The sequence below is a fragment of the Schistocerca americana genome, chromosome 6, assembly GCF_021461395.2.
Source record: "Schistocerca americana isolate TAMUIC-IGC-003095 chromosome 6, iqSchAmer2.1, whole genome shotgun sequence".
In the NCBI taxonomy this organism is placed as follows: domain Eukaryota; kingdom Metazoa; phylum Arthropoda; class Insecta; order Orthoptera; family Acrididae; genus Schistocerca; species Schistocerca americana.
In genome coordinates, this window is record NC_060124.1 from 204,373,386 (window position 1) to 204,399,506 (window position 26,121).

Here is a 26,121-nt window from a genome sequence, read left to right on the forward strand (position 1 = left end):
GTAAGCTGGACGACAGTCGACCGAAAATGACGCTTGTGCCACAAATACTTTCCGCCACGTGCAATAAGATGGTTAACGGAGTACAGATATAAATGTTGATCTGAACAATGTTAAGAAATGCTCTGTGAGCTTGAATGGCAATCCTTGGGGGAAGAGCCGGCCATTGTGGCTGAGCGGTTCTAGGCGCTTCAGTCTGGAACCGCGCGACCGCTACGGTCACAGGTTCGAATCCTGCCTCGGACATGGATGTGTGTGACGTCCTTAGGTTAGTTAGGTTTAAGTAGTTCTAAGTTCTAGGGGACTGATGGCCTCAGATGTTAAGTCCCATAATGCTCAGAGCCATTTGAACCTTGGGGGAAGAAAACCTTGTCCTGGAATACTATTAGTGAATTTTAGACCTCTATCAACTGCGACAAACTGCAGAGCGATTCTAGTCTTCAACGATAATGTCGAGTAAAGGCAAAATATGGGAGTTTATAGCTTGTACAGAGGCATACAGGCGATCATTTTCCCTAGTCTCACGAAAGGGGATGACTCGCAACAGTACATAATACCATGCACCACGTTCTATGCAGTGAATTGTGGAGCACGTGTGTAGATGTAGATCAGAGCACCAAAGCCATACTGAAATTTGTATGTTTAGCAGAGTTTTACGAAGAGAAAATTAAGACCCTGGCATTCCGAGAGAGAGAGAGAGAGAGAGAGAGAGAGAGAGAGAGAGAGAGAGAGAGAGAGAGAGGGGGGGGGGGGTGATTAGATTGCGAGGTCATTGGAGACGGAGCACAAGCTCGAATTAGGGAGGGAAATCGTCGGTGCGCTTTCAAAGGAACCATCCTGGCATTTGTCTGGATCGATTTGAGACAACCACGGAAAACCTGAATGTGGACGCCGGGACAGAAATTGAACCGTCGTCCTCCCGAACGCCAATCAATTGTGCTAACCACTGCGCCACTTCTATCAGTTCCACTATTCTAAGTGTATCTCTATTGTCCTACTCCCCTTGTAATACACTCTTGTTTGGCAACACTCCAAATTACACTGCCAAAGAGCGACACAACCCGAAATACAAAACGAGGCTACGACAGATATGCTGCATACCGGCTACTCAGGCACAGCAGTTAGTAGACTCGTGCGTACGGACGTAAATTCTTGCTGCTTCCTTCCTCTGGCTCCCTTCCCCTGTGGAGGAAACAAACGCGTGAAAATAAATAAATCCCGTCACGTGCGGGCCGAGGAAGTCGGACATAAACAGCAGCGCGCCCGGGCGGCCTGGCCGCCGCTGACAGCTCGCGACGCGCGCCGCTCAGGAAGTCTGGAGAGGGAAAAAGCGGCAGCGGGGGGAAAGGCGGGGAGGCGGAGCTGTCTCGAGACGCCGGCCTGCTCCATCAGCTCGTTATGTCTGCACCTACAACACACACTGCGTACAAATCTCATATCCCTTATACTGTATACGCTACAGGGTGGTTCCAACTAAACTTCCACTACTTGAGCCAATGTAGACGGAAAACTGCTTACCATATAGGTACCCAACTACAAATCAGTCCAGAAAAATTTAGACACTCTTTGACAGTTAATATCTTTGGAAGAAGACGACATGTCGTTTCATTTGTGGGCGGTAGCGTAGTTCATTGTTTTCTCTACAGATGGCCGGCAGCTGTGACCGAGCGGTTCTGGGCGCTTCAGTCTGGAACCGTGCGACCACTACGCTCACACGTTCGAATCCTGGTTCAAATGGCTCTGAGCACTATGCGACTTAACTTCTGAGGTCATCAGTCGCCTAGAATTAAGAACTAATTAAACCTAACTGACCTAAGGACATCATACACATCCATGCCCGAGGCAGGATTCGAACCTGCGACCGTAGTGGTCGCTCGGCTCCACACTGTAGCGCCTAGAACCGCACGGCCACTCCCGCCGGCCGTTCGAATCCTGCGTCGGGCATGCACGTGTGTGATGTTCTTAGGTTAGTTAGGTTTAAATAGTTGTAAGTTCTAGGGGACTGATGACCACAGATGTTAAGTCACATAGTGCTCAGAGCCATTTGAGCCATTTGAACTCTACAGATCTTGGCGCGCGTTTACCAGCAAATGAAGCAAATGACAGTGCAGCAATGAATGAAGTAAGATTGTGCAAAGCAAGACCGTATTGAAATGGCACTGAAAGAACGAAAACGCGATGGAGGTACGACGGCAATGACGTGATGTGTACACCAATTTATCGTATTCGGGATAAATTTGAAGCCGAAGGTACTGTTCAGGATGTGCGTAATAGAAGGTCGGGCCGACCAAAAACATTAAGAAGTCCAACAACATTTTACTAGGTCACCTCAAAAATCTGTGATGTACGCTGCACCTGCAAGCGGGACAAACCGATCAAACGTACGACGAATTCTGAAGGCTGCAAAACGGAAAGTGTAGATTCCAACGGGAACGGCCCGGATGAAAAGCTGGAGTACTGCGTGTGTTTTGAAGGCACCAAAAACGAAGTGCAACGCCGTGGCCTGGCTACTGGGACACACTGCCTACGCCATTTTTGAATTACAACTCAGTGCCGCCGTGCAGTACCTGTGGGAATGTCATCAACGATTGCACCGTTCACCGCAGTACCACGAACATTTTGCCAACACTTTATCAGTTGCGTTATTGTACGGATATTAGAGGATGGTTCACTTACAGTGAATAATTTCGCTGTAAGTATCCCCTTTGTTTCTCTTTCCTCATTTGTGTTTGCCATTTTCTATCAGTTTCTTACCTGATGCACATATTTACATTTTGTTTTACATTTCACAACACATACTGACTTTTTTTTAGAATCGTTACTAAAAGCTTTCTGTAAATAACTTGTCACACATGTCAGTTGTATTTATTTCTGTTCTTAAAGGATTTCTCTTATGTGAAATATTGACCAGCTACTCACAATTACATTTTTCTGTGCATGTATTGTTGTAATGTTGTTGTTGTTGTGGACTTCAGTCCTGAGACTGGTTTGATGCAGCTCTCCATGCTACTCTATCCTGTGCAAGCTTCTTCATCTCCCAGTAACTACTGCAACCTACATCCTTCTGAATCTGCTTAGTGTATTCATCTCTTGGTCTCCCTCTACGATTTTTACCCTCCACGCTGCCCTCCAATACTAAATTGGTGATCCCTTGATGCCTGACACTTAAATCTATACTCGATGTTAACAAATTTCTCTTCTTCAGAAACGCTTTCCTTGCCATTGCCAGTCTACATTTTATATCCTCTCTACTTCGACCATCATCAGTTACTTTGCTCCCCAAATAGCAAAACTCCTTTACTACTTTAAGTGTCTCATTTCCCAATCTAATACCCTCAGCATCACCCGGTTTAATTCGACTACATTCCATTATCCTCGTTTTGCTTTTGTTGATGTTCATCTTATATCCTCCTTTCAAGACACTACCCATTCCGTTCAACTGCTCTTCCAAGTCCTTTGCTGTCTCTGACAGAATTACGATGTCATCGGCGAACCTCAAAGTTTTACCCCTGCCACCTTCAGAATTTGAAAGAGAGTATTCCAGTCAACATTGTCAAAAGCTTTCTCTAAGTCTACAAATGGCAGAAACGTAGGTTTGCCCTTCCTTAATCTAGCTTCTAAGATACGTCGTAGGGTCAGTATTGCCTCACGTGTTCCAACATTTCTACGGAATCCAAATTGATCTTCCCCGAGGTCGGCTTCTACTAGTTTTCCCATTCGTCTGTAAAGAATTCGCGTTAGTATTTTGCAGCCGTGACTTATTAAACTGATAGTTCGGTAATTTTCACATCTGTCAACACCTTCTTTCTTTGGGATTGGAATTATTATATTCTTCTTGAAGTCTGAGGGTATTTCGCCTGTTCCATACATCTTGCTCACCAGATGGTAGAGTTTTGTCAGGACTGGCTCTCCCAAGGCCGTCAGTAGTTCCAATGGAATGTTGTCTACTCCGGGGGCCTTGTTTCGACTCAGGTCTTTCAGTGGTAATGATGTTATGTTCCTAAAAAAATGAAAAAAAAATGCGCGTAACTTGGGCGCATAATTCTTGGTAATCAGGATTGTGATCGCGCTGTCCCGAAAACAAAAACAAATATATATTAAACAAAAAAAAAGGCACGATTCGCTATAATGAACGGTTTGCAGGGATAGTTATCTGGTCTGGTCTGCCGAGGCGCTGTTCAAACTGCACGGTACTGAAAACGGCCATAAGTCACGAAAATCCTCACGTTCACGTGGACAAACAAGTTAATATAGCGGGTGTTAATGTGTGTATGGTCTTTCATTGCGTGGTTACATTGGCCCGTTTTTTGACGGTATCGTAATTGGTAACGTGATCTTCAAATGCTAAAAACATCGATTTTACCTGCCATTCGAGAGGCGTTTGGAAACGAAAGTTTTTACCTACAACAAGATGCTCCGCCTCACTACCACATAGATGTCAAAGCCTACTTAGATGAAAATCTACCTGGACGATGTGCAGGTGGAAGAGGAGCCGTAGAGTACCTATCGCGGACTCCAGACCTTATATCTCTTGGCTTCTAACTACGGGGACCTTGAAAAATGTTGATCAACAGAAGCCACCTACAATGCACGAGCTACGAGAAACCATCGATGCGTTCAGTGCAGCTATCACACCGGCAAAACTGACAGCCACAGTTCCCTTAACAGTTCAGTGACATCGACATTGGTTGCTAATGGGGATAACTTTGAATACATAAACTAACCTTCCCCCCTCCCCCTCCCCCCTCATACAAGAATTGTAACGGTATGTCATATTGGTCCGTTAACACTGACTATCGAAGAGTGTCTACATTTTCCTGAACCCTCTGAATATAGGATTTGCGTTTTGTTAGCAGTGTTAGTGTCAATACTTGCCGTTGGGTGCCGGTACTGGTACTGTACCGTACAAAAAGGATCAGTGTGCATTACTCCTGCAGTCAACATGGGCCTGGACAAGGTGAACAGGACTTTACTAGTAAAGCTGTTTTAGCAAAATAACAGAAGTAGTGCTGCTGCTCTTCGGGAGTATCGACGCATTAAAGGAATACGGAGAGGTCCTATTTCTGCACCGTGGTCGAAGAACATGATTCAGAAGTTCGAATTAACCCTCGATTTGGAAATTGCACCTGGGAGAGGGCGGCGGTCAATTGCGCCACAAATTGTTGAAGAAATCAATGACGTAACGTGCCCTCTTAGCGCAGAGCACGAGCTGTGTCACGACAGCTGAGCTTTCCATGGTCCACCGTTGTTTCTGACAGCAGTAGCGCGGTTCCAGGCTGCTACGGATACAAACAGTCACCACAGTGAGCAACGTTTGCCACCTGGAACGTAAACGTGATACGCAGTTAACAGATGTTACCCCTCTCACGTGAAAATTAACATTTGTTTTCTATCAATGGTTTATTGTTTTGTCTCTTCAGCATGTCCTTACAAAAGTTTCCACAAAGTTTCGTTGTCCTGTGATCATGGCGACCCTCTCAAGTAGCGAAAGTTTATTTATAGCCACACTACATTTTGTCACCGAATGAAATGTTAAATGTTGAAGGACAAGGTGATGAAAGACGTTTCTAAAACATGTACTAATCATATAACTCAGTTTATATTTACATCGTTTTACTGTTCATCGCTCTTTACGTTTTCCAACTGACAGTTCACCTACATGTGGCGACTGTATATTTATAAGCACAAGAAGACGTCACAGATCATTTATTGTAGGTTTTTCTGTGCAATGGTGCATTCGTAGTATTGCCCCTGTTATAACAGTTCGCGATGAATTTCTTAAAACGTTAAAAGTACACTGACAGCCATTCAGCACTCAATTTTAGTGTTATGCTTCTGTATGAGACCGCAGAGTGGCTCCGTGGCATTAAAACTGACATGGCACTTCATGTCATGGCTGCAGCTTATCATACGAGGGTAATCACAAAAGTAAGGTCTCCTATTTTTTTTATAAGTACATAGACCTGTTTATTTCTATAATGGTTTACATCAGTTTGCAATTTGAACATTTAGCTACTTTTCGACATAATCACCATTTCTGTCTAAGCATTTTTGTAGACGCTGTGGCAGTTTTTGTATGCTCATGTCATACCAGCTCGCCGCCATGTTGTTCAGAAACTTATGAACCTCTTCTTTCACTTTGTCGTCGGAGCTGAATCGCTTTTAATCTAGAGAACAGGTGATGGTCACTGGGCGCCGAGTCAGAACTATAGGGTGGGTGGGTGATTATGTTCCACTGAAACTGTTGCAGGAGAGCAACGGTTTGCCGTGGGGGCGAGCATCGTCACGGAGAATGTGTACGCCCTTGCTCAACATTCCTCTTCTCCAGTTCTGAATTGCCCTTTTGAGGTTTTTCAGAGTCTCACAGTACCTGTCAATGTTAACTGTGGTCCCAGCGATTCAGCTACGACGATGAGGTGAAAGAAGAGGTTCATAACTTTCTGAACAACATGGCGGCGAGCTGGTATGACATGGGCATACAAAAACTGCCACAGCGTCTACAAAAATGCATCGACAGAAATGGTGATTATGTCGAAAAATAGCTAGATGTTCAAGCTGTAAACTTTTGTAAACCATCGTAGAAAAAACAGGTCTATGTACTCATAAAAAAGTAGAAGACCATACTTTTGGGATTACCCTCGTATGCGTGACAAGGCATCAATGATCGTCTGTTCAGAGGTTTTTGGTTTCTAAAAGCCACCGAAATGTCTCAGCTTAATGAAGTTCTGTATAGGCATACAGCACCGTAACACAAATGTGAAGGTGAATGACTTTTCATTGTACCTTTTCGACCTAAGAAAGACAATGACAAATTTTTTCTAACTAAAACGCTTCAATGGCTACATGGCACAGAGAAACTATATACATCTACATCTGATGTGTAATGTCTTCTCATATTTATTAATATACTTAATTGTGAATTCTCTCGGCCGGTTTCCGGCAATGCCAATGGACTAAGCAATTTGAAAGGTAAGATCAGTTTAACTGTTTTAACATTCTAAAACACTGATAAATCGTTACTCCAATGTGCTTAAATTTGCAGTTCTTGGAATTACAAAACTAAACTCTTGAAATGGGGGAGAGCGACAGTTCTTTTAACGGAAATGCTATAATGATTTCCCTCGCACACACAAAAGACAGACTGTCAGCCATGAGAACATTTCTGCTTTCGGAAGGCTTTTAAACCAAACAGAATATCACCAATTGCTTTCAGCGTGTCCAGAAGTCTGAATAGTAATTAGAAATCTATCAGAAATCTCTCTCCTCAATTCCTTAAAGAATAGAACTAACCTGTGTAAAAGTACTTCAAAATTCTGATTACAAATGAGTTAAATATTTTACGATAAGCATGTAAGCGAGAAAAGGTTTACAACAGCTTTGAAACTATGTTTAAAGTTTGTTGAAAGTTGCTTAATGCTCTCAGTATGAAGCACTGAATGAATACAGTCTACGTAATTTGCGCTCCATTTTAAGGAAAAGCAAGTTCTTCATGGTTTTCAACATTTACAACTTCACATCTCCCGAGTTTTGCTGCATGAACAGCGAAAACGTAGTAAGCGACGAACTTGTTTTCCTTTTATCACTTTATGAGGGGTGTCGGCGAGAAAAAGTTCGTAAAGATTCGAAATTATGCATACCATTTGTTGGATGTCGCCAAGTGCTCTTATTCTCAAGTACTGATTGAATACAGTGTGGCTAACTGGCGCGCCGTGTGTTACACTGTCTGAAGACATGTCTTTTTTTTACTTTTAAATTAATATTATATCTCTTAACGAGTATATTGTGACAGTATTTTAATTTTTATGTTAGGTCAGTAATTACATGAAATTTTGAAAATTAATTTTTTGTTGTTCTTGGAAGCAGTAAGACAGGCAACCTGCAACTTGAAGGAATTGTTCAGTAAATAGACGGTACTTCTAACAGTGCCAGACACTTTTTATTCCTGCGAGTAGGACTCCAATCACAACAAGACTATGTACAAATGAGACCAGAAAGCCTCAAAGGAAGCTTACAGTTGAACGCAGTCATCACAGACAACACAAACTCGGAAGTAGTTTTACAGGTAACTACGGAATAGAGAACTCATTAAGGGCGGGATGGGATTTGAATCCGGAATATTAGCTACTGCTGCACTTTACTTGGTGTCCCGGATGAGAAAGATGGAGCTGCTTTATTAATCACTTCCGGTAAACCCTTTCGGTTTTTTTCCTAACTCTAATCGTATAGGAGGCGTACTCGAAATATAAGGGCCGTTTCGTCATAAAAATACGTATGTTTCTGATAACAAGCTTTTATTAGCGGTTTTAATTCCCAACAAACCCGCCTCACTTCCCTGCATAATCGATGTTCACATTTAAGCACTTTTCCTGACGTTGCACGAGCTCGTCCAACCCCTCGACATAGAAATTCTCCCCCCAGTTAAGAACAGAAGTAACAGTAAGTGGATGTGAAGTCGGGTCTGTAGGGTGGCCGTTCGAAACGTTCCCAAATGCTCAGTGTTTATCCTTGGTACGGGCAACAATATGAGGACGCGCCTTGTTGAGGAAGCCTATCCCAGACAGCAGTTTCCAGCGCCGCTGAATATGGATGACACGTCTAATGCGATGAAGTCCGTCAGCCACAGCGGCAGTTGTGAAGGGATCGCAATTTGCTTCACTTCTGTCAAAACTTTATAGGTCTCGATACTGGACCTGCCACTCCAACCGTCATTACACACATTTCTACGACCAATTTTAAAGTATTGACGCAATTATCTAATCTTTCCTTTGCCCTTTACTGCAGGCCCATAAATTAGGCACAGCTTTTCATGACTTGAGCAGCTGTAGGTTGTTCCGTACACAAAAACCGACTTACAACACGCCCTTCGCAACTGGCTGGAGCAACGATTTTTGAAACCATCGTTTTTTGCTGTTACCCACAGATAAATGATTATGGAAGCTGTAAAACAATCAACAGACGCCGCTGCGTCATGCTACAGTGTTCTTTGCTGTCGACATTCAAATATAAGCAAACGATTTTTAATTTTCTGGTATGGCCTATATCTCTATAATATGTTTACGATCGGAAAATAGATTCCCGTAATCGGAAAACAGAAAAAGCAGACGGAAACTAAACGCGTAGTTACACAAACTGAGTAGAACAGAAAAATAATGTGTCGTATACTTGCAAAGGATTGGCTCGATACGATACGTAGAATTTTATTCTTCTTCGGCGTTTCTCTCGGTTCGCTTATAATGGTAATCGCCCATATGGAATTTAACAGTTATTTTTGTTTTCAGTTATGTAGCTGGGTGCTTTTCGTTTCACAATACACACAGTAACACTAAGGGCGCATCTTCTATGAACAGTGTAATTGTTCCCTGTGTATTCGCGTTTTAAGTGCTTTTGCGTTGTGTTGCTGAGCTGGAGATTTTGATAGTCAGGTGTGGAGAAGTATCTTAAAAATTCTTTTGAGGGCGTATGGACATGTCGCTCACCTCACTGTTTAGCCCAGCGCGTAAAGCTACACCAGTAGATCCGAGCTATGAGAGTGAACCCGAATTCATTCCACAAAATTTCGGAATTTTTTCAAGGATGTTTTCAGAGTATTTTTGTATTTGAAACCCGCATCTCCGGTGGCATGTTACAGAGAGTAATAATGGTACTGTGATTCATTCGGTTTGTTATCCCAATTACCTTTGTTTCTGAGAAAATACCTTCGCAGTAATGAAAAAGCCAGAACTATGCTATCATAAAACATACAACACAAAAAGTGTGCTGCCGTCGCTACGAGAACAGTCGTTGTACCGCTGTTTCACTGCATTGCAGTGAACACATACACGAGGTACACATCCGGCAATTATTCACGAGTAAACTTATCCATAGTGCTGTGTATCAGCGTTTACGTACAGCAACCAGTACCGCGAGAACAAATACGAGGCAAAACAGAACCGAGCTGTGTACAAGCTTAACCCTAGATTACCACTGTCCGCAGCTCGTGGTCGTGCGGTAGCGTTCTCGCTTCCCGCGCCCGGGTTCCCGGGTTCGATTCCCGGCGGGGTCAGGGATTTCTCTGCCTCGTGATGACTGGGTGTTGTGTGATGTCCTTAGGTTAGTTAGGTTTAAGTAGTTCTAGGGGACTGATGACCATAGACGTTAAGTCCCATAGTGCTCAGAGCCAGCCTAGATTACCAAACCCTCGCAAAATTTACGATTCGTACCAATATGTGGCTCCCACCTATCTGATTATAGCGTGTAAAACAGGACATATTGTAACTTGCTTTATTTGTTCATGAGACCCAGAAAATATTAGATACAGGCTCCCAGGTAGATGCCATTTTCCTTGACTTCCGGAAGGCGTTCGATACAGTTCCGCACTGTCGCCTGATAAACAAAGTAAGAGCCCACGGAATATCAGACCAGCTGTGTGGCTGGATTGAAGAGTTTTTAGCAAACAGAACACAGCATGTTGTTCTCAGTGGAGAGACGTCTACAGACGTTAAAGTAACCTCTGGCGTGCAACAGGGGAGTGTTATGGGACCATTGCTTTTCACAATATATATAAATGACCTAGTAGATAGTGTCGGAAGTTCCATGCGGCTTTTTGCGGATGATGCTGTAGTATACAGAAAAGTTACAGCATTAGAAAAGTGCAGCGAAATGCAGGAAGATCTGTAGGGGATAGGAACTTGGTGCAGGGAGTGGCAACTGACCCTTAATGTAGACAAATGTAAAGTATTGCGAATGCATAGAAAGAAGGATCCTTTATTGTATGATTATATGGTAGCGGAACAGACATTGGTAGCAGTTACTTCTGTAAAATGTCTGGGATTATGCGTACGGAACGATTTGAAGTGGAATGATCATATAAAATTAATTGTTGGTAAGGCGGGTGCCAGGTTGAGATTCATTGGAAGAGTCCTTAGAAAACGTAGTCCATCAACAAAGGAGGTGACTTACAAAACACTTTTTTCGACCTATACTTGAGTATTGCTCATCAGTGTGGAATCCGTACCACGTCGGGTTGACAGAGGAGATAGAGGAGATCCAAAGAAGAGCGGCGCGTTTCGTCACAGGGTTATTTGGCAAGCGTGATAGCGTTACGGAGATGTTTAGCAAACTCAAGTGGCAGACTCTGCAAGAGAAGCGCTCTGCATCGCGGTGTAGCTTGCTGTCCAGGTTTCGAGAGGGTGCGTTTCTGGATGAGGTATCGGATATATTGCTTCTCCTTATTTATACCTCCCGAGAAGATCACGAATGTAAAATTAGAGAGATTCGAGCGCGCACGGAGGTTTTCCGGCAGTCGTTCTTCCCGCGAACCATACGCGACTGGAACAGGAAAGGGAGGTAATGACAGAGGCACAAGTGCCCTCTGCCACACACCGTTGGGTGGCTTGCGGAGTATAAATGTAGATGTAGACTTTGTATGTGACATACCATTGAAGACCTTATAAGACAGTATAAATAATGACTTCCTTTGGATAAAATATAGAGAAGTAAAATTTAGGATGGTTTAGCAACAATGTAAAATCCCCCTCCCTTAGGGTTAAGGAGAAGAGTAAAATGAGCATCACTGTTGTCAATATCAAGTACTATGTGAGAATAGACCAAGTTGTTACCAACCTAAATACATCACATCGTCGACATTTGCACTGTTGTGTAGATCATATCAGAGTAATATGATACAAGAACAAATATACTGCATGGTTGCAAAATAAGACACAGCGAACATAGTTGCATTTCTATAATCGAATCGTTTGTCTTAACCAAAATCCTTTTCTTGATCTCTTCACGTCTTTGGGCTACTGGTCATTCTTCACGAATGTATGCTTGAAATGGTCCTGAGGTGTATTACTCTATGACAAATCAGCGGACCATGCGGGTCCTTTATTACTAAATATTCTAGGAATTCTGTCGGTGGATTAGAACTTAGGAGTTCATACCGCAGAAGTTTCTTGCTTGTAATATTCAACTGCAACTTGAGCTTTGGGCCTTCCGAGTAATTTATAACTGGAAGTTAAGCGAAGAGACAGCAAGTGGTGTCAACAAGCCGGAGAGATTCCAGCAACTGCACATTTAGCCGGCGGGGCTCGGTAAAATGAAACTAGCGCCAGTGCCTGTCGTGACAGGCAGTGGCGCCCCTGGCGACGGAACGGAGAAACCGGCCCGCCGTCCTGGAATTACACGCGTCGCTGCCTCCGCGTCGCGCAGCGCGCCTGGGAGTTGTGAAACAATGCGTCAGAGCCGTGATGAGGAGGAAAGGCGGCAGTTTTCGCTGTTCCCACCGGCGCGCCTCCGCCGTTTTCGTGGAAATGACACGACGCCGAAGTTGAGGAGCTCTTGTGACACCTCTCCAAGCAGCGGAACTAGAGTTCACCCGAACACCAGTAACGCAACAACTGGAGCTTTGCGGTTCCTCATTTTCAAGTCTGCACCCAGTCCTAATAGTAACTACAAATCTAAAACATGAAGAGAAAGCTTGAAAGATCATTCCCTCGTTTCAATTTTTTTTCTAAAGAAACGTTGCAAAGCGAGGCGTATCTAGTAGGAAAACTGCACTTATGTACCGAAGAATTTATATGTATTCTTTGTGTACAAAACGAGAGTGGGGCTTCCGAGTCCGGCCAGGATATATTCATCGGACCTAATCGGGTTATTCACCTATTACATTAGTAATATCAGTTTACATTATCTAAAACAATACGAAACCAGATTATAAATATAAAAACACGTGTGACTTCACGTGAGCAGAACCTGTAAACTCCAATGACGACACGAGCGGAACGACATTTACTGTTCTCTGTGGGCAGAGATATTGAACTACTACAGCCAAAGGGTTTCCTGTGCAGCAGCAGAGTTACACAGACGTTCTGACGGGATGTTAATGCATTAATTCAACTCTAAAAATTGAATGGAACTTCTAAAGTCTCGTCGGGTAGGAAAGAGTTAAAGACCAGAGCACTGTCCCTGCGTGTGATGTGCTAACCGAGGCGGCCTGAAGGAAGAGGAATATTACTCTTCGTATGTCCTTGCAAATGTTTCCACGAAGTTTAATTGTCCTACGATCAATAGTTTGCTATAGGGGCCCGCTCAAATAGCGTAAGTTTGATTATAGCCACCCTGCAGTAACGAACGATATAAACATTTGGCAAGAACATTCAGATTCGAAAATTTAAGTTACTGGCAAAGGTGTGCATCTTACAATTCGTGAGACTGCGCGTGCCGGCCGGGGTGGCCAAGCGGTTCTAGGCGCTACAGTCTGGAACCGCACGACCGCTACGGTCGCAGGTTCGAATCCTGCCTCGGGCATGGATGTGTGTGATGTCCTTAGGTTAGTTAGGTTTAAGTAGTTCTAAGTTCTAGGGGACTGATGACCTCAGAAATTAAGTCCCATAGTGCTCAGAGCCATTGGAACCAAGACTGCGCGTGTAGAAAAATGGCTCTCAGCACTATGGGACTTAACATCTGTGGTCATCAGTCCCCTAGAACTTAGAACTACTTAAACCTAACTAACCTAAGGACATCACACACATCCATGCCCGAGGCAGGATTCGAACCTGCGACCGTAGCAGTCGCGCGGTTCCGGACTGAGCGCCTAGAATCGCGAGACCACCGCGGCCGGCGCGCGTGTAGATCCGTAGCTAATAGTGTAAGGTAACAGACACTCTGAGGGAGAGTTAAACACGCTAAAATACGTATAAAAACACGTGGTGGGCATTTACTTCGAGGTATGAGTTCCGAAATAAATGCTTAGTACTGTGTGAAAGTAGCTCTAGGAACTCAGGGAGGGCACTGATTAGCTAAATTCCCACATACTTCGTCAGGAACGATTTAAGATGTTCTTGCCCATCACGTTTGATTTCTAAGCAACAGTGAAGATAAAAGATGTTGCCCGAAAGTTCATCGTTTTATACTAGCACCATAAGCTAAAAAAAGTCCAAGTCGCTAAAGCACGTCTTTACAGTGGCGTTCGACTCAAAGAATCCTGGAAGTGAAAACGTTTTTACTGGCAGTAACTGGTCGATGAGGGAAGCAGTGCTTCTTGCGTAAAGCTGCTGATACTAGCCTTCACGTCAGTTTCCTGGATTAAATTTTAAACCTGTTCGCAGTGTTTCGTGAAGTGAGGGCACGTGGCACTTGATGCTCATCCGCCCGTCAGTTAGGGATGTTAAGCTCGGTGCAACTTTGTGCTTTTCGAGAGGAGCAGGCTATGTGCATGCCTTCATCCTTTCTCTCATCATCATACAACGAAAACATGTCACCACACTACATATACTCATTACAATCACTTAAGACAACCCACACGGAATGTAAATGCGACATTGTGCGCGGAGGAAGAAAATACCTCCCAATTAGGCACTTTAACAACCCATCACGGTCTCACGGCTAAACAATGCCTTACTACTCTAGTCATCTTTTCATGAGCGTTAACAACTGAGAAATTGCACGTTGGGTTTCGCTGAAACCTAACTGCGCCCTGCGCACGCTTTACCCTCGAGCACGGAGCCGCTGCGAATGCAGAATGGGCAGTTGGGCGGAAATCCGGCCACAGCTGGTGCGCCATCTGCTCACGCCTGCCACTTGACCGCCGTTGGCAAACAGTGTGCGACCACACAACCCATACCTAGGCAGGAGTGTACCTCGGACGAGGTAACAAAGTGTCCAGCATAGACATGTATACTCCGCATGCCATTGTACAGTGCCTGGCAGAGGGTGCATCGACCAGTGTTACATATTTTCTGCCTTATTCCATTCCCATATTGGGCAACGGTAAGATGAATGGCCATATGGCTCTTCACAGGGTCCACTCTTTGTTATCTTATTTAAATGATCCCTATGCAAAATATACGCTGTATAATTGACGAAAACTGTGTTTCACAAGAGTAATTTTTCCTGAATCTGTTTTGATTCTTTCAGATAAGTCTGTTTTTCTCCAGGAACGTTGTAATGCTTGGGCTTAGAATGCGCTCTACGATCTGGCAACAAAACACAACTACAGAAAATTTATTTGCACCGATGCTGTTATTTATTTATCTTCAATATTTGAGAGCTGCAAGACGCAGCATACTACAAACTTTATACGCGGGCATGCTGAAAAGTAACACCTCCGGATTTTTATGTGAAAACTCTTAAAGCTTCTTAAATAAAACGAACTTCATTAATATTCTTCATATTTAATATTTATGTCTCCATATTTATCCCTCAGCATAGTTACCCTGGCGACGACACATTTCTACCAACGAGAGACCAGTTTGTTGATACTGTCACTGTAGAATGTTTGTTGATGGAGCTAGAACTTCACCTCTGCTTGCAACGCTTCATCATCATCATCAAAGTGAAGTCCTCGAAGGTGTTCTTCGAGTTTTAGATGAAAATCGACTGGGGCCAAGTCTGGGCTGTTTGGAGGATGATCGATGACAGTGAACCCAAAGGGTCAGATTGTTGCAGATGCGGCGGCAGTCGTGTGTGGTCTGACATTGTCATGTTCAAGGAGAGGGTGTTCCAGGTGTGGACGAAGTCTTCTATTTCGAAAATCGATTACAGCACGCTGTTTCCAACGCACTAACATATCAACGTTACAGACTGCCATCTTACACGCTACAATTCGGAGCGCTCTAGCGGCAGAGTTGCAACTTGCGTCAGCGAAGCGGTAAAGTCGATGAGCAGTATTTGTTTGGGATTTCTTTGGCTACACATTTCAAAAACAAGATTGCTAATATCTGCCGAAATACCAGAGACAATGCGCCTGACGACTTTTAGGAGGGACATCCTGCGTATTTGTCCGCATTTCACATCCTAGTCGCATAGCTTAACGCGCTGGCTTGCCAGGCATGGATGAGAACCTGACTGCATGGATTCCACCACGCTCCGCAACAGCCTTCTATGGTTTGTTACTCTGTCCAGCTTTAATGAGGATTTTAGACAGCATTCTAAACTTGTCTATGCAACAGGGGAACTGTTTAGTCACGTCCACAACACAAAAACATCACACGATCAGTTAAAATACACACATCAAAAAAAGTTTTGCATCACCTCGGTTCCGAGAGTTCCGGAAACTGTACAGAAAATTGGAACAGAGATCAACATAAACGTCATTTCCGCCCTTTTTATTGTTTATGAAAACCACACATTGCATGTTGTACCACCATACAGAGAGACCTTCAGACGTGGTGGTCCAGGTTGCTGTACACACCGGTACCTCTAATACCCAACAGCACGTCCTCTTCCATTGATGCATGTGGCATACTATCCACAAGTTCATCAAGGTACTGCTGGTCCAGGTTGTCCCACTCCTCAACGGCGATACGGCGTAGATCCCTCAGAGTGGCTGGAAGGTCACGTCATCCATAATTCGCAGTGGAATACTATCCACCAGTTCATCAAGGTACTGCTGGTCCAGACTGTCACACTCCTCAACGGCGATTCGGCGTAGATCCCTCAGAGTGATTTGTGGGTCACGTCGTCCATAAACAGTCCTTTTTTAATCTATGCCAGGCATGTTAGATGGGGGTCTGGAGAACGCGCTGGTCACTCTAGTAGAGCGATGTTTTTATCCTGAAGGAAGTCATTCACAAGATGTACACGATGGCGGTCGCGAATTGTCGTCCATGAAGATGAATGCCTCGCTAATATGGTTGCACTATCGGTCGGAGGATGGCATTCACGTATCGTGCAGCCGTTACGGCACCTTCCATGACCACCAGCGGCGTACATCGGTCCCTCATAATGCCGCAAATGTTACACGAGTCACACACCTATGTTGTACAGGACTCCCTTAGGAGGCAATGTTGAAAGATCCAGTCAGCTATTTTAATCTGAAAGAAATAATAACTGCCAGACCGTTTATAGGCGAATGCCCGTCAGTAACGGTTACCGCAAAAGGCGAGGACAAACATGGAGAAAATGTTTTTTCTTATTATATAGAAAACGTTTAGGAGTTTAGAGAGTTATGCCATCTCATCAGTCTCTCTCTCTCTCTCTCTCTCTCTCTCTCTCTCTCTCTCTCTCTCTCTCTGCCTTAAGAACGGCATTGTAGACACTACTTGCTCCACAATACTAAATGGTCTTCCACAATCAAAAGAAACAATGGACGAACGGAGGTGTTCGCGTTCCTCAAACTTCAACCAAGATTTACGAGGGCAGTTCAATAAGTAATGCAACACATTTTTTTTATGAAACAGGGGTTGTTTTATTCAGCATTGAAATACACCAGGTTATTCCCCAATCTTTTAGCTACACAACACTATTTTTCAACGTAATCTCCATTCAATGCTACGGCCTTACGCCACTTTGAAATGAGGGCCTGTATGCCTGCACGGTACCATTCCACTGGTCGATGTCGGAGCCAACGTCGTACAGCATCAATAACTTCATCATCATCCGCGTAGTGCCTCCCACGGATTGCGTCCTTCATTGGGCCAAACATATGGAAATCCGACGGTGCGAGATCGGGGCTGTAGGGTGCATGAGGAAGAACAGTCCACTGAAGTTTTGTGAGCTCCTCTCGGGTGCGAAGACTTGTGTGAGGTCTTGCGTTGTCATGAAGAAGGAGAAGTTCGTTCAGATTTTTGTGCCTACGAACACGCTGAAGTCGTTTCTTCAATTTCTGAAGAGTAGCACAATACACTTCAGAGTTGATCGTTTAACCATGGGGAAGGACATCGAACAGAACAACCCCTTCAGCGTCCCAGAAGACTGTAACCATGACTTTACCGGCTGAGGGTATGGCTTTAAATTTTTTCTTGGTAGGGAGTGGGTGTGGCGCCACTCCATTGATTGCCGTTTTGTTTCAGGTTCGAAGTGATGAACCCATGTTTCATCACCTGTAACAATCTTTGACAAGAAATTGTCACCCTCAGCCACATGACGAGCAAGCAATTCCACACAGATGGTTCTCCTTTGCTCTTATGGTGTTCGGTTAGACAACGAGGGACCCAGCGGGAACAAACCTTTGAATATCCCAACTGGTGAACAATTGTGACAGCACTACCAACAGAGATGTCAAGTTGAGCACTGAGTTGTTTGATGGTGATCCGTCGATCACCTCGAACGAGTGTGTTCGCACGCTCCGCCATTGCAGGAGTCACAGCTGTGCACGGCCGGCCTGCACGCGGGAGATCAGACAGTCTTGCTTGACCTTGCGGCGATGATGACACACGCTTTGCCCAACGACTCACCGTGCTTTTGTCCACTGCCAGATCACCGTAGACATTCTGCAAGCGCCTATGAATATCTGAGATGCCCTGGTTTTCCGCCAAAAGAAACTCGATCACTGCCCGTTGTTTGCAACGCACATCCGTTACAGACGCCATTTTAACAGCTCCGTACAGCGCTGCCGCCTGTCGGAAGTCAATGAAACTATACGAGACGAAGCGGGAATGTTTGAAAATATTCCACAAGAAATTTCCGGTTTTTTCAACCAAAATTGGCCGAGAAAAAAAATGTGTTGCATTACTTATTGAACTGCCCTCGTAGTTTGTAGAACTATAATTGCACAACCTACTACAGAGAACCAACAAAACACTTTAATTCCCACATGTTGGAAAGGATTATTTTACAGATGGAAGTAATTTTAAGAGTTTGAAATTCCGCTGACGACGAAATCATTAGAGAAGAAGCTAAGACTAGACAGAGGAACCCGACCTTTTATTTTTATTATTATTATTGCTGTTGTTGTTATCAAAAGAACCATCCAAACATGTTTCTTAATGGACGGGAATTTGAAAACTGGTCTTCCCCAATGCGAATCCAGAGCATAAACTCTTGTTGTGAAACTTCCTGGCAGATCAAAACTGTGTGCTGGGGCGAGACTCGAACGCGGGACCTTTGCCTTTCGCAGGCAAGTGCTCTACCAACTTAGCTACCCAAGCACGACTCACGGTCCATCCTCACACTTTTACTTCCGCCAGTACCTCGTCTCCTACCTTCTAAAATTCACAGAAGCTCTACTGCAAACCTGCAGAACTAACACTCCTGGAAGAAAGGATACTGCAGGGACATGACTCAGCCACAGAGTGAAATTTGTACTCTGTAGCGGAGTGTGCGCTGATATGAAACTTCCTGACAGATTAAAACTTTGTACATGAGTGCTAGTTCTACAAGGTCTGCAGGAGAGCATCTGTGAAGTTTGTAAGGTAGATTAAGTAATGGCAGAAGCAAAGCTATGGGGGGGGGGGGGGGGAGGTCGTGAGTCATGCATAGGTAGCTAAGTTGGTAGAGCACTTGACTGTGTGCTGGCGTACACTGAGGCCAGCACACCATGCGGTACAGAGGTTACAAGAAATCGATCGGGGCCAACGTCAGACTCGCTGGAAATGCACCGCCAACGCCCTCTCGGCTGCCACAATTTAGGATCGTCGCCGCGTATCGGAGGGCCAGTTAGTTCAGTTCATGCGAGTTAGTTCTAGTCTGTACGCCGTGTGAATTCCAGCGTGTCCCCGAGACGGAGCTGCAGTCACAGCCTCTAGCTTAGAATCAGGCAGCACATAGCGAACATAATAGTGTTCATAGCAGACTTGTACTTCAACAGCAGTGAGACTACAGTGGAGTAAATAGGAGAGCTTGTACCACAGCGCATGGAAGCTTAAGCTCTTTGTTTATGAACCCTGTTAATAATTCCGTGCAGTGTGTGTTATAAAACGAGGGCACCAGCCACTCCTATGGTACAGCTCTAGCAGAGACAAAGAGACGACATAAAAGCGGCCAACGAGGATTCAACAACTTGTGAAACGCAAAGGTCCCGAGTTCGAGTCTCGGTCCGGCACACAGTTTTCATTTGCCACGAACTTTCATATCAACGCACACTCCGCTGCACAGTGAACATTCATTCTCTAAACTCTTGTTGCATCGCGATCGGTAGAAGATAAGGATGAAGTATAGACAGCAAAAATTAAGTGTTACGCTGCATAAATGGGCAGTCAGTGTTCCTGTCCTACTCCACTTTTGGTTCGACTTTCCGGCCTCGGCAGAAGAAGCGATGTGTCGCGGAAGATGCAGTATTTGAGTGTAGACGGGGACGTGCGGAGGTGCCGTTACGCAGAGCAGGGGGGCGGCTGAGGCGCATTCCAGGAAGGCGGACACTTCCGGTCGCGTCTCCAGCCGCCGCCTCCACACACGTGGCACCACCGCGCCTTCATATGGACCACAGTCCATCGCGCCGAATGCTGTCTCGCCGTGTCTGTGTCCCGTGTGAAGTGCATGGTAGAGAGTGCTTACCAGCGTACCACGTATTGGGGTCTCAAAATTTATAGTTTATGCACTAGTTTATTACAATTATAAGGTCTCCAACGGTAGTCACACACAAAATGTCCTGTTTTAAACTCTATACTGACAATACCAGACTGGCGGGAACCGCGAATGGTACCAACTGTAATTGTAAATTTTATGAAGGTCTAGAAACTTTCTAACAAGGGGCCGCGCCTACTTCTCATCACCGATTTTGTCGAAATTTATGGTACATCCAGGGCTTGGCCATAAACGAGAGTGACGTAAGTAGCAGCTCCAGTAGGTCAAACTTTTAGAAAGAGAGAGCATTTTTGACGTGGGTTGAGCGAGGTATGACATATTTACACGTTAGTACTCTCCTGGTAGAGAGGCGGCGCAGCGGAAACGGTATAGAACTGCAACCCCAGGGCCGTGGGATCAAGCTCCTATACGGGAACTTTATTTCTGTTTTCGCTTTTTACATTACTAACACTGCAAAGAGACCGAAATAATGCTCAGTGCATTATTAATATTTTCATAAAACTCATTAAAATAAAAGTAAACGAAAATTTGGGATTGCAAATAAATTACCTCGAAAGAATTGTACTTACAGCTACAATGCACACTATGCAAATAACTTCCCTAGACGGAATCGTAATTAATGCTTATAAGGTTTTCTATTCCGCTAGTTTCATTTTGACATTCGAGCAGCCCTCGGCATCTGCGGACGAACAATAGTAAAATCGGCCCATCGGCCGCTGAGAACACTACGGAGCGTATTCGATCGACTAATTAACGTTAATTTTTTTAGAATATTGAGAACACTTTAAGAATATTTTTTGCCTATACAAACTTCGAAATAACCAATAAGCATAAAAATACGGCAATATGCCGAGAAAATTGCGTCTTACAGCGAATATCACGTCAGCAAATGTAAATCATCAACTGTCAAATAGTAAAAGTATCTGATTTTATATACGAAATTCACGTGTACGCCTTATAATCCCTTCCTGGAAATTTGTTTGCAATCTAGTTCCTTTCCTTTACATGCCTTTTAAAGAAGTATTAATATTGAGCATTATTTCAGTTTAACGGTATCGCAATCAAAATAAATGTAAATACAGAAAACGTTCCTAGGTAGCGACTCGACTCCGCGACCTTCGGGTTATCGTTCTGAACGCTTCCCACTGGGCCATCGCTGCATGGCAACTACATTAACACAAATGGCTCATGCCTCGCCCGCCCCGCGCCAGAAATGCTATTTTTTTTTCTTTCTACACGCTTCTCTATCATTTCTGGAAAACCTCTGCATACTCCATAAATCTGGACCAAATCGGTGGTGACGAGTAGGTGTGGTGACCCTGTAAGTAGTGTTTCAGTCAGTAGTTTGCGCCTGTCTTCAAGTATTTGTCCAGTTCTTTCAGCATCTTCATGAAGTTCTCTGCCGGGTCAAACAAACCTGTTAACCATTCGTGCTTCCGTTCTTCGCCTTCGTTCAGTAACCCATGTTAGTACCATTTGGTATGAGTTCTACATACTTCCGCAGTATCCTAGGATGGGTCGCACGAGTGTTCAGTTAGCAATCTCCTTTACAGACTGCACTTTATCGGTATCCCACCAATGAATCGAATTCTGCCATCTGTGCGGAAGATCAGTCAAACCACACCAATTTTTGCACCCAGGAATTTGTAAGAGCTGACTGATCCGTGACTCACTGATATTTTAGTCACAGGATGCTACGTTTCTTCACTGGATGCATATCGAACATCACGACTCGTGTGCAGGAGATACTCGGCTTACAGGTTCGTAGCGAAATTTCCAAGGTGTGTGGCTAAAACGTAATGCACCGTTCAGACGTGTAGAAAAGGACATTGATACACCAGACAGAAAACATCAGACACCGAACACAAGCTCTGATTGGACAAAATTGTGGAAAAAACAGCTTCGATATTCATGTAATTTAGGAGACCTTTTTTTAAAAATCTCTGAAGAAACGGACATTGGTGACGATTTTGCAGCCGTACTAAACTTATGAAATTTATTCGCCACTGCGGAATCTGTCAGACGTTAGCTGCACTAGGTACGATAATACACGTTTTCATATGCCAACAATAGCTAAAATTTTCATACGTAATACAGCTCATGTCAGAAAGATTCCGCAAACGCGAATAAATTTCATAAATTTAGTACAGCAGTAAGATCGTCACCAATGTCTGTTACTTCAAACATTATTTTAAAAAAATGTATTCCAAACGTCGACGGTCAAAATGACGATCTAATACTGACGTTGAAGACATTTGTCTCCGTGAACATGTGTGGCCGGAATTTCAGTAAAGTTGCGAGCGGTGGTGTCATAAACAGTATGACGTGTGAAAGTTTGGGCCTGTCCTGGAAGCGCGGTCGAGTAACCGAAGGCGACCGCTCGCCTCTGGGTCAGTATCCCGGACCGGCACAAATTTTCATGTGTCATCAACAGGTAATATCTTCATACCTAACAAAGCTAATGTCAGAAAGATTCCGAAATTGTGAATAGATTTCATTGTTTTAGGAACCTTGTGTATTAGTATTTCACCCTCATATCTCCCATGTAAAGAAAAAATAAAGGAAGTTTGATACTTAACGTTTCGACACCGACAAGGTTATTAGAGAGGGAGTAGAACACCCTTCTAATCTGGGAGGGATCAGAAAGGAAAGGAATCCGGCCGTGTGCTTTCAAAGTAACGAACCAGCCATTTGCCTTAAGCGATGTAGAGAAACCAACGAAAATCTAAATCTGGATGGCCGGATTGGCACTGATTCAAGGTCCTCTTCCGAATATGACGTCATTATCTGAACAACTGCACCAACCCGATAGGTTAATTGTCCTCAACTTTGCTCTTACTATGACTCACAGACCTCTAGATAGATCGAAGACAACACTATTCTCGACCGAATCATTCTTTGAAAAATAGAGAAGCGACACAAAAGCTTGTACAGACTTGGTTTGCAGGTGTTCTTAAGAGCGAATTTCTCACAGGATTAAGAGCAAGCTCATCTTCACCAGTTTTTAAAGGAAGAGTACGGTTTCACCTCCATTCGACGAGGAGGTCGTTCGGAACGGAGCACAAGTTCCAATGGATAAGATGGAAAGAAAACCGGTCATGTTCGTTTAAAGGGAACCGTTCTGACGTTTGCCTGCAGTCATTTAATTAAACCCGGGAAAACCTAAATATGACTGGCCGGACGGTATTAACAGCCACGCCCTCCCGAATGTGATTTCTCAGTGACTTAACCACTACACCACCTCGTTCGATCCCGTACGTTTTTTGCTCCCGACCTTCTGCCTTTACATTCCCGAGATTTCGAAGCGATCTTTTTAATGATCCGAATGTAAAGCTACATCCGCTTCGTGATTCGGAAGACCGTTCGTGAACTTCGATTTACTGAAGTGATCATGCGTGCCAACAGAAGAGAAGACAGCAAAGAAAAAGCGAGCATCTCACAAGCGGCACGTTCTCGAGTTACGTGGCAGTAAGAAGGGCGTCCTGTTCACATGGAGAGCGTGCATTCTGCCGCCAGCTGTGTATGCAGGCTGACGTCAGAAGAGACGGGAAGAGAACGCCTACTTCAGCGAACCACCAACTGCTGTCGCCCTCAACGACCACTGTCTTTGGTCCTCTGTAAAAATTCTACTTTCAAATGTTGCAGTGTTATTAATCGTTATTCCCCATTATTGCTTACGTTCTAAGCTACATCTTCATTTAGCGACTGTCAGTGTTTGCACACTAGTTATGGAAATAAGGGATTCAACACCCTGACAAGAGAAAGACATTTTGTGGTTCTAATGGCTCTGAGCACTATGGGACTTAACATCTGAGGTCATCAGTCCCCTAGAACTTCGAACTACTTAAACTTAACTAAGCTAAGGACGTCACACAACATTTTGTGGAAGCTTTTGCTTTCATACATGCCAAAGGGCTGTCATTAACTTTAATGTACGATGCGTAATGAGTAATGTGTCACGAGATTGGATAGTCAAGTCAAACTTATAAAGGATTAAATGGCAGAGTAACTAGTCAACAATACTTTCCTGTACATTCGTGTTTTATGTCAAAAAAATGGTTCAAATGGCTCTCAGCACTATGGGACTTAACATCTGAGGTCATCAGTCCCCTAGAACTTAGAACTACTTAAACTTAACTAAGCTAAGGACGTCACACAACATTTTGTGGAAGCTTTTGCTTTCATACATGCCAAAGGGCTGTCATTAACTTTAATGTACGATGCGTAATGAGTAATGTGTCACGAGATTGGATAGTCAAATCAAACTTATAAAGGATTAAATGGCAGAGTAACTAGTTAACAATACTTTCCTGTACATTCGTGTTTTATGTCAAAAAAATGGTTCAAATAGCTCTCAGCACTATGGGACTTAACATCTGAGGTCATCAGTCCCCTAGAACTTAGAACTACTTAAACCTAACTAACCTAAGGACATCACACACATCCATGCCCGAGGCAGGATTCGAACCGGCGACCGTAGCAGTCGCGCGGTTCCGGACTGAAGCGCCTAGAACCGCTCGGCCATCGCGGCCGGCCGTTTTATGTGCCAAACTACTGATATAAAGGTCCTAGTTTCCTATCCCGGTCAGTCGTAAGATTTTTATGTGCCACTAATTTCTTTCACCTCTGGTAATATTTATTAATATGAAAATTGCCTGACTGGACCGTGGTTTGGCGTTCGCGTTAAACTGTAGGTTCCCTATAAATGGCCGGTACGTAAATTCCAAGATAGGAGGGAGGCATCAGCATACCATCTCCTATAGGACCCATATGAAACAAACTGTCGTGTTGATGACACTTTTACTTTATTTCACACACTCTTAACAAACGACGCATCGCGAAGGTATTATCCGAATTGCACGGAAATCGGTACATATACAAACAAATGGCTAATTTCAGAAAAAAATGGAAGATTTATTCAGAGAAAGAGCTTCACAAATTTTCAAGTCAGTAACGCATTGGTCCGCCCTGCCCCATATGCAAACAAAATTCGACTTGGCACTTCAAATGGTTCAAATAGCTCTAAGCACTATGGGACTTAACATCTGAGGTCATCAGTTCCCAAGACTTAGAACTACTTAAACATAACTAACCTAAGGACATGAGACACATCCATGCCCGAGGCGGATTCGAACCTGCGACCGTAGCAGAAGCGCGGTTCCAGACTGATGCACCTAGAACCGTTCGGCCACAGCGTCAGGCGGCTTGGCACTGATTGATAGAGTTGTTGGATGCCTTCCTGAGGGATATGGTCCCAAATTGTGTCCAACTGGCGCCTTAGATGGTCAAAATCCCAAGCTGGTTGGAGGACCCTGCCCACAATGCTCCAAACGTTCTCAGCTGGGGAGAGATCCAGCGACCTTCCTGGCCAGGCAAGCACGGAGACAAGTAGTAGACACTCTCGCCGTGGACGGGCGGACATTATCTTGCTGAACTGTAAGCCCAGGAAGACTTGCCACGAAGGGCCACAAAATAGGGCATAGACCATCGTCTACGCTGATCATCGGGGCTCAGTCCCACGCAGGACTCATCACGAAGACAATTCTGCTCGTCTATGAGACTGACTCCAGGCGAAAGACGTGTCTGGAGACCCCCCTGACACAGGTGGGATACAAACCCGACTTTCGCCCGGCATACGGTCCGACAACCCCGAGCGATCGTCTGGGGTGCCATTTCTTTTCATAGCGGGACCCCTTTGGTTGTCATCCGTGGCACCCTTACAGCACAGCGGTACGTCGGCGTTTTGTTGCCTTCATAGCACGCCATCCTGGATTTACATTTCAGCAACATAATGCAAGCCCGCACACGGCGAGAGTGTCCACTGCTTGTCTTCGTGCTAGTCGAACTCTACCGTGGTCACCTAGGTCGCCGGACCTCTCCCCAATTGAGAACGTTTGGAAC